The sequence below is a fragment of the Ictidomys tridecemlineatus genome, chromosome 9 (assembly GCF_052094955.1).
Source record: "Ictidomys tridecemlineatus isolate mIctTri1 chromosome 9, mIctTri1.hap1, whole genome shotgun sequence".
NCBI lineage: Eukaryota > Metazoa > Chordata > Mammalia > Rodentia > Sciuridae > Ictidomys > Ictidomys tridecemlineatus.
In genome coordinates this window covers 75,159,172-75,176,558 of record NC_135485.1, presented here as the reverse complement: position 1 = coordinate 75,176,558, position 17,387 = coordinate 75,159,172, and positions in this window count along the sequence as shown.

The window sequence follows — 17,387 nt, the reverse complement described above, 5'->3', positions numbered from 1 at the left end:
ACTCCTTTCAGCAAGGTAAAAAATGCTTTGTTTCACGGGTTTTAAAACACAGCTGGAACTTTTATATTCTTTGCATATAGAATTACATGTTAGGATTTTGACTCTTAGTAACCTTGCTTTTCTCATTTACCAACAAATTATAAAAAAAAATTTAATAGTCCCAAATATATTGTCTCATATCATTCAAGCCAAGAGTACTTGATTTCATATTCAACCATTGCTGTTTTAGTATTTTAAGTGCAAATATCAGACATTTCCTCTAACGAGCACAATTATAAATGTTTATCCCATTCCGTTTACCCATGAAAATCAAGGTATCAGTCAAGTCTGGTTGACACCTTAAGTTGGCTATTCCTGCCAAAAAGAATCCTTAAAAGCAATGGACGTTGCACCTTAAGCATTTTTATGGAACCTAACATTTTCATGATTGGCCACCTAGAAAAGCTTGTGTGTTAGTAATTTAAAAGATATCTTTAGTCTTATCCATTTAACCAATTTAAATTGAACTTTTCCTTAAAGGCTTAAGTCACATGAACTAAAAGGAATTTGGATTTTTTTTTTTTTTTACTAAAAGGAATTTTCTTTTACTAAGTTTATGGACCTCCATTATCTGTATGCTGATTTTGTATGTGGACAAAAACACACATCAGGCCCAACACAGAACACACAGGTGCGAAGGTATGCATGCACACATACCTTCCACACCTTCTCCTTGAGCAATTGACCTCTGAATACAGGCAGCAGGAAGGGCAGATGGAGGGCTGACCCTCCAGCTGGACAAAGCAAGGCCCATGGAACACAGAGCATGGACCTGGGCCCACCACTCCAATGAGACAGAGCTTCCGAGGAAGCGAGAGGGTCTAATGACTCCAGCAGAGGAGAACAGGGCCGCCCATGTCAGACCAGAGTGGGAGTCCAGAGTTCCTCAGGAAAAGGTTCTCAGGAAGAGAAGCCTTGTGCACGTAGGATCTTTCCGTTCCCCTCCAGCCCCCAGGCCTAGAATGGCGCTCCCCAGGTGCAGCATGTGTTATCTCCATTGCCTGCTGTGTCCTCTGGGTCTGACTCCGAGGGTGTCTCGAGTGGGGCCCCTTTTGCCCCTGATTTTTTTTTAAACATTTTCTTTAATTAAATATTTATTTCTTAGTTTTCGGCGGACACAACATCTCTGTTTGTATGTGGTGCTGAGGATGGAACCTGGGCTGCACTCATGCCAGGCGAGCGTGCTATCCCTTGAGCCACATCCCCAGCCCTGCCCCTGATTTTTAGGGCCTGCTTTTCTTTGGGTCACCTGTTCTGTGGCGGGGAGCATGACTTTTTCTTTCTCTGTGTCTCTCCACCACTCTGAGCCCCCTCCACAAGCCCCTGGGCTGGTGTACTTCCAGTTTCCTAGTTACTGTGGTTTTCTAGCAGTGTCAGGCCAGCTGTCAGTCACAACTTGTGGTGTTGACCTTCCTTGCCCTCAGGGGTCACCACATGCAATCCAGGATATTTTCTCACCTGTTCTTTCAATCTATTCAGAAATGCTGCGGGCTTCCTCTCTTTCTGGTGTGTCCTTGGCGGTGGCTAGGCCGGATGCCTCTCTCTAACCGTCTCACAGGGCCCTCACCTGTACGTCATCACCACCACTGTGTCCAGCTGGATGCTCACATTCCCGAGCTGCCAGGGATAAACTATCAACATGTGTCGGGGAGCAGGCCGTCGGGAAGCTGCAAGCCGCCCTCCAAGGGGAGAACTCCGAATTCATCTACGCAGCGGACCCAGAGGAGAGCCAGCCCCAGACTCCAAGCCCCGGTCGGCAGTTTCCTCGACACTCACAGGTCCTCATCTTAGGCCTGTCCTATCACTGGGGCTTTTCTCCTCTTTTAAAACATTCCTAGTCTAGAGGCTGAAGCCCATGCAGGGCCTCTAACCTGAAGGTGCTCACAGAGACGGATAGGAGGACCCGCTCTGCTCACAGGCATCGCCCACGTCTAGAGGCGCCATCAGAGCCCAGGGCAGTCATCCACCCCCCAAAGGTGGGGACGTGGTCCCTCAGGCTTTCTGGAGAAAGGCTGGAGGGACTGACCCCGCCCCAGGCCCAGGTTTCTTACCACAGTGGTTTTGTGCTTTCACGTCACAACCAGGTCTGGTTTGGCCATCGCACATGGACATGAACTCAATCCAGATGTAAAGTCGGGGCCTGAGGAATGGGTCTAATTGGTCTGCAACTCCTCATGGGCCATCTAACAAAGCCTCCAGTTCCCGTATCAAATTTTACACCTCCGAGTGAGTTAGGGTATTAATCTGATTTCACCTCCTCCCGGAAGATCCTCAGCTACAGGATAAAGGTTGATGGGGAAGAAAAGGATCCAGACTTCTCTCCCAGGGTAAAGGGGAAGTGCTCTGTGGAGTTGGCCTAATTCTCTTCCTAGTCAAGGTAGGAAAGGAAACCATGCTGGGGAGGGCCAGCAGCCGCTGCTCCTGGCCCTGGTACCTCTCTGTTCTTTTCCGAAATATTTCCAGGGAAGACAAGGGGCCCTGCTCTCCTTCTGAGTCTCACCAGTTTTATTCTCAGTTTTAGTAATTAGGGAAGAGCGTTTTGGTAATAGTACAAAGGAAAGAAGACCATAGGCCCCTTTCTCCTACAGAGAGCATAATCTGTCTCTTCCTATCAGGACAGTTATCATTTACACATTCTGTCAGTCTCCATCCAGCCTCCATCTGCCCTGAACTTTGACCAAAACACTGAAGGCTTGGAGGCAGGTTCCTGAGGACAGATGAAGCAGGAGTGTTTTATCATCTTGGTTTCTTTTTCCCTTTGGTCCTGAGCCTGGATTTCCAGGATTTTACATGAAGCCCAGAGGGCTTTCGGGAACTGTGGTGTGTTTTCCCTGCCGGCAACTTCTTTCTCTAGACTAGAGTTTTCAATTTGTGGGCTCAATCCCCCAGCCCCTGAGTTTCTTGTCTTAGTCACATTTACACAACCTCCCCCCCCTGCTGTCCCGGCCACCAAGGGAGTTCTCTCTGAAGAACAGGTTTCCTACCTTGGTCTGTGCCTGGAGTTGCCTGGTCACCACAGTGCTTGCTTGGGACCTTTTCCTGTGTTGCTGATCCACTTTTGGTTTTGAGTTTGTTGTGGGCTCAGGGATCACAGGTTTCCTCCCCGACAAGGAGGCGGTCACTCAAGGCAGCAGGATGTGTATCTTCTGAGGAGGGCATCGCCATGGTCCCCTGGGTGACATATCCCAATGAGCCCCCAAGATTGTTGGAAATACTGGGGTGCCAGAAGAAATCAGGCATGTGCTCAGAAGCAGCTCAGCAAAGCTGACGTTACTCCTGCAGCTACTCAAGAGTAGCGACCCAGCCTGGCTAGCAAGCGCCGTTGGGTGGGCCGTCCACCTCATTTATCCCTGATGCAGCGCTGCCCCTTGCTCTGATAGGAGGGACTCGGGGTTACAATCTATGCAACTGGTTAATTTCAAAACTGAAGAGGACAAAGAGAAGGGCTAGAGTTAAAATGGCTACAATTGGACCTTAGTGCTCAGTTAATGCTAAACACTGTATTCTGAAAGCAGACAATGGATTGTCTGAGTCTCACAGAGTCCTGGCACAATAGCATCAAACAAAAAGCACCTCAGAATTAACCTTGACCTTATGTAGAAGATCAAAGATCCAAATCGGCCAAGGAGAGCTGGATGGTGTTCATGGACGAGCATGCCGGCAAGCTCCTGAGTCAATCTGCAACCTAAAGACAATTCAAATAACAGATGTTTGAGAAAGGCTACCAACTAATTTTAGCATTTACATTAGGATGAGTATGAAGAACACCTTAGACGTGTTTAAAAAGGAAGGAGATTGCCCTGCAGTCAAAGGCACAGAGGGCCCTGGGCTGGAAAGCCGACCCCAGGACTTCTGCGGACCCCTCCAGCAGGCCCCCTGCTCACGGCAACCTGATGTAGAACAGTGGCCATGAGTCTTTCAAAGAGATGTCGGGGAGATGTCTGGAAAATGCATGATTTTTTAGAAAAACCGGTCTGGGCAAAGCTCCCTGGCATCGTCCTGGGCTATGATATTTTGGACATGACCCTGAAACGACAAAGCAAGAACAGACGAAAGGGACTTATCAGACCAAGGGGCTTCTGCACAACCAGAGTGAAGAGATGACCTGCAGAGGGGCCTTCCCTCCTGCCAGCCCCATGCTGCACAGGATGGCCACCCAGACAGGCGCATGCTCCCAATAGCTCCCCATCAGGAAAACAAGTGACTTGATAAAAAGTGGCCAAACCTGGGCCTCATGGCAACACCTGTGATCCCAGTGACTCGGGGAGGCTGAGGCAGAAGGATCACAAGTTGAAGGCCAGCCTCGGCATCTTAGTGAGACTCTGTGTCAAAATAAAATTTTAAAAATTGGTTGGGGGGAAAAATTGGCTGGAGGTATGGATTTCCCACTGATCCACCCCCATTGAATAAATAAATAAAGGCCAAATAGATAGTTCTCAAAAAAAGACATAAAAGGCCAACTGGGACGTGAGGACATGCTCGACATCAAAACTACCTAGGAATCGTGACGTCACAACAGAAGCTGGCCTCGGGCCTGTCAGCATGATTGACAGTAAAGGGCAAAGACAGCAAGTGCTGGTAGAGGGGGTGCCCCTGCACACTCTTGGGGTCTCAAGTTGTACAGCTGTGGTGGAAAAAGTTGTAGGGGTGTCCCGAGCTGCCCCGCAGCCCAGCCATGCCCCTCCTGGGCACATGTTCAGAGGAAATGCAGACGGTGTCGGGGACACCTGCCCCCCTTCACTGGACTCTGCCCAGAGGTCGGTCAGCAGATGGTGGACAGAGGGTGGGGCACCTGTGCTGAAGGCAGCACTGTTGGGAGGAGGGAGGAAAAGCCATGTTTGCAAAGGCCCGTGGCCTGGAGGACTCTGTGCCCAGTGGACAGCCAGGGGCAGACGGCCACATGCACAGGGTGTCACCCAGGAGCAGCGTCTGGGGCGCTCAGCCTAATGGAAGCAGAGAGCCGCAGGTGGTCACCAGGGGCCAAGGGCGGGGAACATGCTGGCACAGGAGGCAGACTCAGCTGCTGGGAGGCCGCAGGAGGCCTGTCGCGCAGCCTGGGGACCACAGGTAATGGCATGTGGTATGTCCTCCAACGAACGACTTCCAGGGTCCCCATGACAGGGGGGGCTGAGCATGTGACCCAGCTTTGATGCAGCTGTCCCACAATCCACATTTCAAAATAGCACACCAGATGGACACACGCCACATATATGTTAGTGATTAAAAACTAGTTAATTAGGGCTGGGGCTGGGGCTCAGCGGTAGAGCAAGCGCTCGCCTAGCCCATGCGAGGCCCTGGGTTTGATCCTCAGCACCACATAAAAATAAATACGTCAAACAAAGTATAAAAAATTAGTTGATTAATTAAAAATAAATACTAAAAAAAAAATTGAAATAACAGGTCTGTGCTTCAACCCTGGTTTGAGAGCTGAATCTGGGTCTCCTCGGCTTGGACTGGTCTTAGGGACTTCCTGGTGACCACAAAATGCAGCACAGGTCACACAGCTCCTGCCTCTCTTGGGTCACAGGTCCTACAGTAGCTGGACACAGAGCAAGAAGTTGCAGGACATCAGGATGCACTCTGAGGAACCCGTGTGGTGGGCACGGGTTTCGGCAGCTGGCCAAGCTCCCAGCCACTGGCCCACATCCTAGCCACGTGGCTGACCAACCTGCATGTCCAGCAGGATGACTGGCTGCAGCTACAAGCAGCCACTCTCCCCCTACAAAGGGGAGCCCTGCTAAGCCCTTCCCACGTCCCCAGTGCTCAGAATCAGGTTGAGGGGCTTGTTTGAGGCTATTGGGGGTCAGAGCAGCTTTTATGCAGCAACAGAAACCGGGACACCCGGGGACATCCACTTACCTTGCAGGAAAGAGAAGGAAGAATCCCGACCTCACACCCCACAGAGGGAAGTCTAAATGTGGATCAAAGCCTCAGACACGATGGTGAGACTGTGGGCAGATAGGAAAAGGTGTTGGGGAACTTCTTCGTGGCCTTGGGAGGAATTTCTTGGAGGAGACCCCCAGAGAACTACAGGGTGGGAAATGGATGGTGCCATGGTCCCACGTGGCGGGTTCTCCTCAGAAGACTTTGGCAGACCAGGGCAGGGCTGGCAGCGGACAGTGGTGTTCGAGACAGACATCTGGGACTTCGGGGGGTTGGTACAAGACACAGGGAAGCACCATAATCTGACCACCTGGAAGAAGACAAACCTCGAAAGAAAAAGGGGATCTGGAGTGAACCAGCAACCCCCAGAAAGAGCCAGGGCCGAGCAAGCCAGGGGCCGCTCCAGGCCCTGGGACCTGAGGACAGGGACGGAAGCCAGGAGGTGCAGCTGGAGCCCATCAGAAAAGCAAAGCCAGGTGATCGTGCAGTTCCAAGTGCTGTGCAGGTAGGAGAGCCCATCTGGCCAGAGAAGGCCACTGGGGAGAGCCACTGGCTGCAGGTGGAGGAGCCAGCGCAGCAGGAGAGCCCGTGTCCTGGGATCTTCTGCGGGGCCCAGCCTCATGCTGAGCACACCACTGGTGGTCTGGCTTGGCCCTGCATGGCTCTGGGGAGGAGGCCCGGGTCAGCAGGCAGCACAGAGGGTGACCACAGAGCTTGGGGCCTGCAGTAGTGCCCTGCAGATGTGTGGTCAGCGTAGAGAGGGGAGTGCTAGGCTTAGAGCGAGCTCTGGCCACTGGGTCCTCTGCAGCCTCCAGCCATGGCCCTTCCTGCTCTCCCTTCATCCCAGGGTCAGAACTGGGTGTACAGGTCCTGTCCCTGACCAGGCCTGCAGAGGAGGGCCCTGCCTACATTCTTGTGATGCCAGTGTCTCCCAGGGGTAGGCCTGACAGCCTTGGGGACAGGTGTCCTCTGGGCCTGCCCTGGAGCACAATCCTGGGGGTGTCTGTCCCCACAGTACGTACCTCCCAGCATGCCTCTCCCTTCCAGTCCCTCCCAGGACAGCCAGGCATAGCCACGGCACCAAGCATCGAACATGGCTTTGTCTTGGCTCCTAACAGCCACCCAGCAGTAGGTTTGTCCTGTGTCTCTGCCAGGTACTGGACTCCACCCAGGCTGCCAGCTGCACCCCGCAGCAGGGCCGGCGTGCCCTGCTGCCCCACAGAGGGGTTGGAGGGCCCTGTGTGCCAGGGTTTGCAGGGCCATTCCCCTCCCATGCCATGCGATGGCCTCTGGACTTCAAATTCCTCAGAGACTGATCTCTCTCCCGGCCCACCCTAGGGTCCCAGTGGCCACCTCACTCTGTCCTCCCACTAGTCACCTTGGCAAGGAGGGAGATTGGCTGCTTGGGACCTGAGGGGTAGCCAGTCATTTCTGGGTGGGGACCTGAGAGTGGCCCCTGTGTCTGGGCTCCCACATGGGTGGGCCCACATGGCACTACCCCATGCCCCACCCTGTATGCTCTCCTCCCCACTTCCTGTCTTCCTGCTGCCCCGAGGTCCCCAAGGTCTCCTGCCCCGTTTACCCAGTCCTCCGTGCCTGCCTCAGGAGTGCATACCTCTGACCCCTCGACTTCCTTCCTCATGGTGCCCCTACTGGTGACACTGTGCAGGGTCACAGTTTAGGAGGCCAGCATCTTGAAGTCCCTGTGGGCACTTTTGTGAGTCCTGCCTGCACCTTGTGTGTGCTGCACATTTTTAACCTCTGTGTCAAGTGTGCTGACCCACAGGGAGGGAGGGACAAGGCAACCCAAGGGCTCAGGCAGACTGGCCTCACTGTGGCGGCTGGGGGAGTCTAGCCACAAGCGCGAGGGGACGTGGGCGCTCCAGTACTGAGGGAGACTGCTCCTGCACTGGTCACCCTCTATACAGCCATCCCTTTGCTCCTTGGCACCTCCTGTTCCTGCCTGTGTGAGCCACCTCTGCAAGGTAAGGGGCCAGGGTATGGCCTCAGGGTCCGAGAGTATGCGGCTATGGGGCATTGGAGGCCACCTCTGTTTTAAACAGAACCCCTCTGCCAGTCTTTCTCCCAGAGGCAAGAAGAATGTTAGACCCCACAGGAGGGGGCTTGACTCCGCCTGGGGAGCTGCTCTTAGTGACCCACCCAGGCAAGGAGCACTGAGGGCACAGGTCCTGCCCAAGGAGGCCCCTGGCAGACGTCATGTGGGCCACACGACCAATGATCCCTGAGGTATCTCACTGACCCTGCTGGGAGGTGACAAGGGCACCTGCTGACCAGGAAACAATGCAAGACAAGCCCTGGGTCTGCACTACCAGACACCAGCCAGTGTGCCCCACTGTAGGGCCATCACAGAGCAGAAGGGCCTCTGGAGCAGCCTGGGGTCCTGTAACAGAAAGGAAGTTGCCCAGAAAGTGGAAAAAGAATCAAGCCTGGGTCAGGAGTGAGGGGCTGAGCTGGAGAAGGGAGGAGACAGGAGGAGGGAGGAGGAGGGAGGAGCCAGGAGGAGGGAGGAGCTGGGGGAGGAGGAGGGGCTGGAGGAGGAGAAGCTGTGAGGATGGAGGAGCTGGAGGAGGAGGAGGGGCTGGAGGAGGAGGAGCTGTGAGGAGGAGGAGCTGTGAGGAGGGAGGGGCTGTGAGGAGGAGGAGCTGTGAGGAGGAGGAGCTGTGAGGAGGGAGGGGCTGTGAGGAGGAGGGAGCTGTGAGGAGGAGGGAGCTGTGAGGAGGGAGGGGCTGTGAGGAGGAGGAGCTGGAGGAGGGAGGAGCTGTGAGGAGGAGGAACTGGAGGAAGAGGAGCTGGAGGTGGAGGGAGCTGTGAAGAAGAGGGAGCTGTGAGGAGGAGGAACTGGAGGATGGAAGAGCTGTGAAGAGGAGGAGCTGGAGGAGGGAGGAGCTGTGAGGAGGAGGAGTTGTGAAGAAGAGGGAGCTATGAGGAGGGAAGAGCTGTGAGGAGGAGGAGTTGTGAGGAGGAGGGAGCTGGAGGAGGAGGGAGTTGTGAGGAGGAGGAGCTGGAGGATTGCAGAGCTGTGAAGAGGAGGAGCTGGAGGAGGAGGGAGCTGTGAGGAGGAGGAGCTGGAGGATTGCAGAGCTGTGAAGAGGAGGAGCTGTAGGAGGGAGGAGCTGTGAGGAGGAGGAGCTGTGAATAAGAGGGAGCTGTGAGGAGGAGCTGGAGGAAGAGGAGCTGGAGGAGGAGTTGTGAGGAGGAGGGAGCTGTGAGGATGGAGGAGCTACAGGAGGGAGGAGCCAGGGCGAGGGAGGAGCTATGAGGAGGAGGAGCTGTGAGGAGGGAGGAGCAGGAGGAGGGAGGAACTGTGAGGAGGAGGATCCAAGAGGAAGAAGGAGTTGTGAGGAGGAGGAGCTGTAGGGGGAGGAGCTCTGAGGGGGGAGGAGCAGGAGGAGGGAGGAGTTGTGAGGAGGAGGAGGAGCTGTGAAGAGGAGGAGCAGGAGGAGGGAGAAACTGTGAGGAGGAGGATCAAAGAGGAAGAAGGATTTGTGAGGAGGAGGAGCTATAAGGGGGAGGAGCTCTGAGGGGGGAGGAACAGGAGGAGGGAGGAGCTGTGAAGAGGGAGGAGCTAGAGGTGGGAGGAGCTGGGGGAGGAGGAGCTAGAGGAGGAGGAGCTGGGAGGAGTAGGGTGCCTGGCAGTAGATAGAACTAAGAGAGAGGTCCTGAGGAGACAGGAAGCCTGCAGGAGGGGAAGATAGGCTGAGCTGTAATGGGGAGCACGGATGAGAGGAGGAGGGAGCCTTGGGCTCGTGGAGGGCCGTGTGTGTGTGTGTGTGTGTGTGTGTGTGTGTGTGTGTGTGCGCGCGCGTGCTGCACGCGTGCAGGGTCTGCCTGCTGGAGCTGCTCTTCTGCTGTCCCCAAGGCAGCTCGGCTGCAGCTCGGCTCCACCCACCTCTCAGATGAGCAGCTGAGGCCCAGCCCCCAGGTGGGAGTAGGTGGGGGTAGGTGGGGTTGTGCCCCAGTCCCTGACCACACTGAAATGCAACCCCTCAAGCAGCGGGTGGCCTCTGCCCTTGGAGAGCCCCGCCCCACGTGGAGCCTCCCAGGCGCCCTCAGTTGTGCAGGGAGGGTGCAGAGGCTCCCTGCCTCCTGCCGCTCCCCAACCTCTCCCTTATCCGGGCCACCAGGGCTCTCAACTCCCCCATCATCACCTTAATAAAAACCCATAAATATCTCTACCTACTAATTTAAAAAGGGACGGGCTGTTTATGAGCACCCCAAGAATGACATTTATGGGCCTGATGGTAAGTGATTATTGACAATAGACAAAGGAACTGAAGCTGAGCAGCGTCCACACTCCTCCTGATAAGGACAGTTTCCTTTTCTCATGCTAATTTCAGGCCTGCTACACTATTAGAGCAGGGACTCTCCCTTTCTTTTCATCTTAAATGTCACTGCAGAGAGCAGGGTGCTCCTGGGAAAGAGACACTGCCCCACACACCGCTGCAGGGAGAGGGTGGGGGACGGGGGGGGGGGGGGGGGGGCGGGCGCTGGGTTGCTGGGCCCTGGGGTCTGGGTGAGGCTCCTGGGCAGACCAGGGAGGGACCCATGCTCTGCCAAATGCACCAGTGCGGATGTCTTCAAAAGGCAAAATTACATGTCCATTTTCAAGTCTTCATTTATTCCATTTTTTTTTTTGCACAGGGGCTTGCAGGACAGATAAGGCTGGTGCCCTGGGCCATCCACTGGAGAAGGCTGCAGAGGGGGCCATGCCAGACAGGGCACACTGAGAGCCCCAGGGTCAGGGCAGTCACCAGCCTGCATAACTCTGAGCTGCTACGGGGACAGCTCCTGGCTCTGCTGCTGGCCTCCCAACTCCCAGAGCAGCCCAGGCAATGGCTGGGCATTGAGCTGGGGTGCACCCTGCCCGCAGGCTTCCCATTCCATGTGCCCAACCCTGTTGGGGCGCTGTGCCTCTGGGTGCCCTGGAAGGTGCCTGGTCTGCTAGGGGCTTCATGCCGTGCTCACCTGCTGCTCTGACTTCTCCCAGGGCTGTGGGTTTGCTTTGATCTGTGGCCTGGGTGGAGAAAGGGCTCAGGAGGGGAGAAATGCCCTTTGGGGACAGGGACCCACACTTGAGAAGCAGGACCCCCATAGGGGATGGTAGGGTTGTCATTTGGGGAGCCCTGCCCCAGATGGCAGGAGTGCAGAGGGGGCACCAGCCCTGGGGGATCCTGGGCCAGGCAAAGGGCGCTGTGGAGCCTGGTGGTGAGGGCTGGGTTTCCTGCCCTGTCTTTCCCTGCTGGGTGCATGGTGAGGCCCTCTGCTCCCCATATGGGCAGGTATGAGCCTCCTGGGCCCGGGCTGGGCTCATGGGGAGCTCTGCTCCTGGCTGCTGCCTGCTGGTCTCACTGCTGCCTGGGCCTGCAGACTGCTGAGCGGCTATAGGCTGCAGATGTTTGAGGACCCACTGCTGCCTCACCCCTGGCTGCTGGCTGGGAATGGACCAGTGAGTGGAGGGTTCCAACTGCACATTCTCTTCTCGCCCCAAGGACACCCAGCCCACCCACAGGATCCAGAACTCAAGGTTCTGGGGCTCTGAGAGCTGTTCCACAGACACCAACTCCATGCCCCAGCAGGCTTTGAGGCAGGGGCCTGTGTGGTGGGGCTTGGAAGGGGCAGAGCCCTCAGCCTGCAGCCAGCTCTCCCCTCAGCTCCCCAGGTGGAGGAGGGGGTGGTCCAAGCAAGGGCTCAGGTCCCTCTGGGGGCAGGTGACATCCACTGGGCTGTTCCTGGTTCAGGGCCCTTGACCTTCCCTCCTCTCTCACATGATCCCATGTGTTCATTTCTGCCCCAAATTCTCCCAGAGGACCCCCCCCACTCCCCCCCACCCCCCCCTTCCTGTTCACAATTCCCCTCTGCTCAGGCCTTGGGGACCTGATTTACCTGCCATGGCCTCTCCACGGTCCCCACACTCTGGGCCGCAGCCTGGTGCCGTCTTCCCTCAGCATGGCTGTAATCATCACCTTCTCCCTTCTGTGACTCCAGCGCGCTCAGCCGTCCCCACGGGCTTAGCTGCACCCTGCCATCTTGCGGAAGCCTCCCCACGGTTGTGCTACCATCCTTTCCCAGGAAAGGGAACTGAGGCCCAGGTTCCTGTGGGGTTCAGAGGTCGTCAGCCTAGGCTGTGGCCCCTCCCAGTGTGGGGAAAGAGGCCCTCATGGAAAGTTTGGGAACTGGGCCCTGCAGCAAGCTGGGCCCTATGCTAAGCCACTGCCTGACTGTCCCCACTTTCTCCCTTGCTTGGGCATGGGGAGCAGAGCCCAAGCATCAGGTCACCCATCCTCCCTGGAGGCAGAAGTGCCACACAATGCAGCAATGCAGAGCCCATGACAAAACAAGTAGCAGCCATGGCAGGGCAGGGAGGAGCGTGGGGATGCTGTCAGGAGGAGGGTGGGGCTCCCTTTCCAGCCCTGCAAAATTCCGTGCCAACTCTCCTTGGGAGTCCAGTACAGACAGCACGCAGAACTGATGCCCAGGACTCCAGCCAGATCACCCCTGCCTCTGCAGGTACTCCCCCTGCAGTGCTCCTCCTGCAGTGCTCCTCCCCTGTAGATGCTCCCCCTGCAGGTGCTCCTCCTGTAGGTGCTTCTCCCCTGCAGGTGCTCCTCCCCTGTATCTGCTTCTCCTGCAGGTGCTCCTCCCCTGTAGCTGCTCCCCCTGCAGGTGCTCTTCCCCTGTAGGTGTTGCTTCCCTGCAGGTGCTCCTCCCCTGTAGGTGCTCCTCCCCTGTAGGTGCTGCTTCCCTGTAGGTGCTCCTCCCTGAAGTTGCTCCCCCTGCAGGTGCTCCCCCCTGTAGATTCTCCCCTGCAGGTGCTCCTCCCCTTCAGGTGCTCCTCACCCTGAAGGTGCTCCTCCCCTTCAGCTGCTCCTCACCCTGAAGGTGCTCCTCACCCTGTAGGTGCTCCTCCCCTGTAGCTGTTCCCCCTGCAGGTGCTCCTCACCCTTCAGGTGGTCCTCCTGTAGGTGCTTGTCCCCTGCAGGTGCTCCTCCTGTAGCTCCTCCCCCTTCAGGTGCTCCTCCCCTGCAGGTGCTCCTCCCCTGTAGGTGCTCCTCCCCTGCAGGTTCTCCCCCTGCAGGTGCTCCTCATTTGCCCACGCTGTAGCTAAACCCCACAGACCCTTCCTTGCTCAGTTTCCCTTTCTGAGGGCCTGTTGTGCCTTATGGCCAAGAGCGGTTGGCTTCTGCCAGATGGGAGCGGGTGTGACAGTGTTCAAGACACGGAGCGCCCAGAGAGCAGCCCAGGGTGGTCTCCATGTGGTAGACAGGGAGGGGTGACGTGGGCAGGAGGGCATTGACCCAGCCAGCCAGGGAGAGGCCCAGACACAGAAGGATGTGGGTGCAGAGTCTCTGAGATGCCCGCTGGCTGTGCCGGGGCCCACTGTGACCTCCCCCACAGGGCCTTCCTGGCCTGTGGCACCCTCCCCAGCACTCTAGCACAGGCGCTGGCCCTGCTCCACCTCCAAAGCCTTGCCCTCACCTGACAGTGTCCCCACACTCCTCCCTGCTCTGCCCTGGCTTCCAGGCCACCTGTCTTGTCCCCATGGGCTCTGCATTGCTGCACCACATGCACTTCTGCCTCCAGATTTGCCCCCATAGGGTCATCGGCCTGCTGACCTCTCCCTGCTGCAAACACCTCTGTGCAGCCTCAGCAACTCTGCATCCCGGTCCGGGGTCTGCACCTGGCCCTTCCCCTTTCTCATGGCCTCTTCTCCTGCCCCCCACCTGCTGGCCCCACCTTCTCACTCCAGCCACTGCCCCTGAGGCTGCATCGCCTTCTCCAGACCCTGCCCTCCCTGCTCAGAGCACCCCCTCCACCCAGGACTCCTGGGGTAGCCGTCCTGAGGCAGTCCTCTGGAGGCAGGACTTGTGCCTGGCGTCCCTCGGATGTGTATCACAGCCCTTGTCCCTGGGACAGTGCTGCTGGAGGGCTTGTCCTTCTGCAGGTGCTCCTCCCCTGAAGGTGCTCCTCACCCTGTAGATGCTCCTCCCCTGCAGGTGCTCCTCACCCTGTAGATGCTCCTCCCCTGCAGGCGCTCCTCACCCTGTAGCTCCTCACCCTGCAGGTGCTCCTCATCCTGTAGGTGCTCCTCCCCTGCAGATGCTCCCCCTGCAGGCTCCTGGCCCTGGTGTGACTTGCAGGGTGGTCTGCAGCAGAACCTCCCTCCCTGAGACTTCCACCCAGCTCAACTCACCCCAAGCTCCAGCCCGGCTGTGCCCAGTGTGGGGAGAGCCGGAGCAGCCATCCAGGGCCTGGTTGGGTTGTGCCCCACTGCCTGGGCCCATCAATGGGGCCGCCCCAGAGCAGCCTGGAGGTGGCGCTCTGGAAGGCGGCCGGGCCAGCCACCTGCGCACAGCGACTCCACCACTGATAAAGCCGCACTAATGGCTTCTCACTAATGAGAAAATCCAGGCTGACTATGACGAATCACCCGGAGCAGCGGGCTAAGCGGTGACGTGCACCCCTTGCCACCAGGAGGGGCCACCGTCCACCCCCAGCGTGCAGGATCTTCAAGCCCACTTTGCCCTGTGGGCCTGGGGGTGCAGGAGGTGGAAGAAGGGGCCACGCTGGCCTTTCGCCCCTACCAGCACGCCCCAGCCCTTACCCAGCCGCACCCTCTTCCGCTAAGCCCACCAGCCTTCTCTCTATGTGCACAGGGTCTGCCTGCCACCAGGGGCACCCTGGGGTGACCTTGGCCTCCTGCCTGGGCCATGCTGGTGGGGGCTAACTGGGCTTGTCCAGGCTGTCTTGGGTGTAGGGGGTGTTCAGCCTAGGCTTGGGTTTGGGGCTAGGAATGAGAGCGACCAGGGCCGCAGGGGGCAGGTCCAGCAGGTGCCGCCTGAGGCGTCAGGAGCCCTAGCCCAGCCTGGTGAAGATGACTGCAGGCTGGGGCCAGGGCCAGGGCAAGATGCGGTCAATCTCTAGGGCCACTGCGCTGTCTTCACTTGGGCAGGGAGGCATGTGCTCTGTGCCTCCGTTTCCCAAGGGCACCCTGTTTCTTCATCTTCTCTGGTCGCAGCTGATGTCTGGCTTGGGAAAATCAGACTGTCCCGAGCCTGGGACCCTGGTCCCCTCCTTCCTCTCCAGGTGGCCACTCAGGCCTGGGGCAGGAATGTGCCGCTACAGCCATCCCAGGGCGTCAGGCAGAGGGCCCTGGACTGCAGCTCTGCTCCCTGGGTCCTGCCTTGCTGTGAGGCCCTCCCAACCGGAGCGGAGGCACACACTCTTCCAGCCTCTGTGCACTTCCAGGGTGGTCTGCAGCAGGACCTTCCTCCCTGAGACTCCACTGCCTTCTGCTGTCCCAAACCTGGCTGTGGCAGGAGACAGAGACCCTGCCCTTCACGCCCAGGCCCTGCTCCAGCCCTGCCCAGCCTCCCCAGTAGCACAGGCCCCCACAGAGCCTAGTCTCCTGTGTCCCTCTCCCATGTGTCCCTTTGACCTTGCCATGTCCTGTGGAGCCCTGCCTAACCATGACATTCCCTTCTCTATACCCCCAGGTCAGCTTCAGTGCCTTCTGCTCTCCTCATTCCCTCCCTGGCCATTGCCCTTCTCTGGGGTCCTCTGCCTGCCCCTGAGCACTGTCGCTGGCCTGGGCCAACTTTGGCCTGGACATCAGGAGGGGCTCTGCTTTCCTTTGGGGGCTCAGGATTTGGGGAGACATGAGGCTCTTTGCAGCCGTTGGGGTGTATGTTAGAGGACTGAGGGGCATAAGAGGCCTCATGGGAGGGTGAGAAGGTGTAACGGGGTTTCCCTGTGGAAGGCCGCCTCGTCTGGGGTCCCCTGTCATCAATTGCTGCTAATGATAGCAGTGTGGCCGAGCCTGCACCCTGCGCGCCGGCCAGGTGGGCCCCTCGGTCCTGGTCCTCATTGTCCTTTCCTGGGACACCCGTGCAGCCAGCAGGAAGGCCTAGGGTCTCCCTATTGTCCCGGAGCAGCAGTCAAACGTCGTGGGCACCCCGTGATAGATGAAGCATGGAAATTAGTCCCAGAGTTTAACTGATAACCGGAGAGCCTGGCTACACTCCGTTATGGCAGCCCTAATTGATGAGCTCATTAAGTCCATTATTAGAGAAATTGATTTCAAATAGGCACTTAGAGCGGGCGGGAGGCAGGTGGGGAGGGAGCATCGAAGGCAGAGGAAGTCTCGAAAATACATAATGAGGCTAGTAATTTTATAGGTTTGTTTAATGAAAAGCTGCGACAGCACACTCGTGGCCGCGTGGGTTTTAAACACTCATTTTATGTACTAATAAAGCTCCTGGTGGGGGATCCGTTCCCGGGGCCCAGCCCACCTTCCTTCACTGCAGCCTTAATTAATTAATTAACCTGGTCGAGGGATCAATGAGGTGGTTGCCTAGGACTGACCCTCCAGGGGCCGCTCCCCAGGGCAGGAGGAGGTCTCCATCAGAAGCTTGGGCTGCCGTCTTTGGCCCCCCGCCCCACTGGCCCAGGTCCCCATTCGCCAGATCAGACATGGACAGAGCTATGACTGTGGCCCAGAGCGGCCACCATGGGGACCTGGGCCCAGGCTGCAGAGTGGCCAGAGGCCCTGAGATTCGAGTGGCTCCAGGCAGCCCTCCTGTGTGGCCCTACCAGCCCCTGCTCCTCCAGCTGCCCCAGCAACCTTGACCCTGACCTGCCCGTGCACCTGCCCACCCTCAGGCTCTGCAGGGCTCAGCCTGGGGTCCTCAGCAAACTGACCCTGGCTGGCAGACACACAGGGTAAGGATCAGACACTTGGAGGGACACAGGGCCTCAGATGCCCACGTGCAGACACGACACATATGACCACACCCGGATACTGACAGGAGCACACGACTCTTGAAGAGGTGCACAGGACGCCCCAGCGCAAGTCTGCCTAGCCTGTCTGTGCTCGGCTCACAGCCATGGCTCTGCCCTCCAGGCCCTGGGCCTCCCTGAGCCCCACTCCACCCTCCCAAGACCTCTCCTGGTGTTTGTGTGCTGACCACCCATGCCTTCCTCCAGCCCAGCTTTTCCTGGACCCCAGGCCGGTCACCCCAAGGCCTCTCCACCTGGCATCCACAGTTTTCTCATGCCCACCATGGCCGATGCCCAGCTTGATCCCACCTAGCCGTGCGCGCACTCCCAAGGCCCCTCTGTGAGGGCCAGTCCTGCACTTTCTCTCACCGATCACCCACGGCACCTGCCCATGCAGGGGCTTCTCCCCACCATGTGGGCTTCAGACCTCATGACCTGATCGGGGCCAAGGCCTAAGAAGCCCCTCCTGGCTCAGGAACTGTGCTCTGCTGCCCCCTGCCCAGAACAGCTCCCGGTGGCACCACGTGCCCTGCAGCCCCCAGCCTCCTTCCTCGCCTGGCTGGGCTTCCTCCAGAGCCCTCGTCTGAGATCCTGTGCCTGCGGACTGACTGTCTCTCTGACGGCTTCCCCAGTGTGGCTGGGCTCTGTGTTTTCTTCAGGCAGCATCA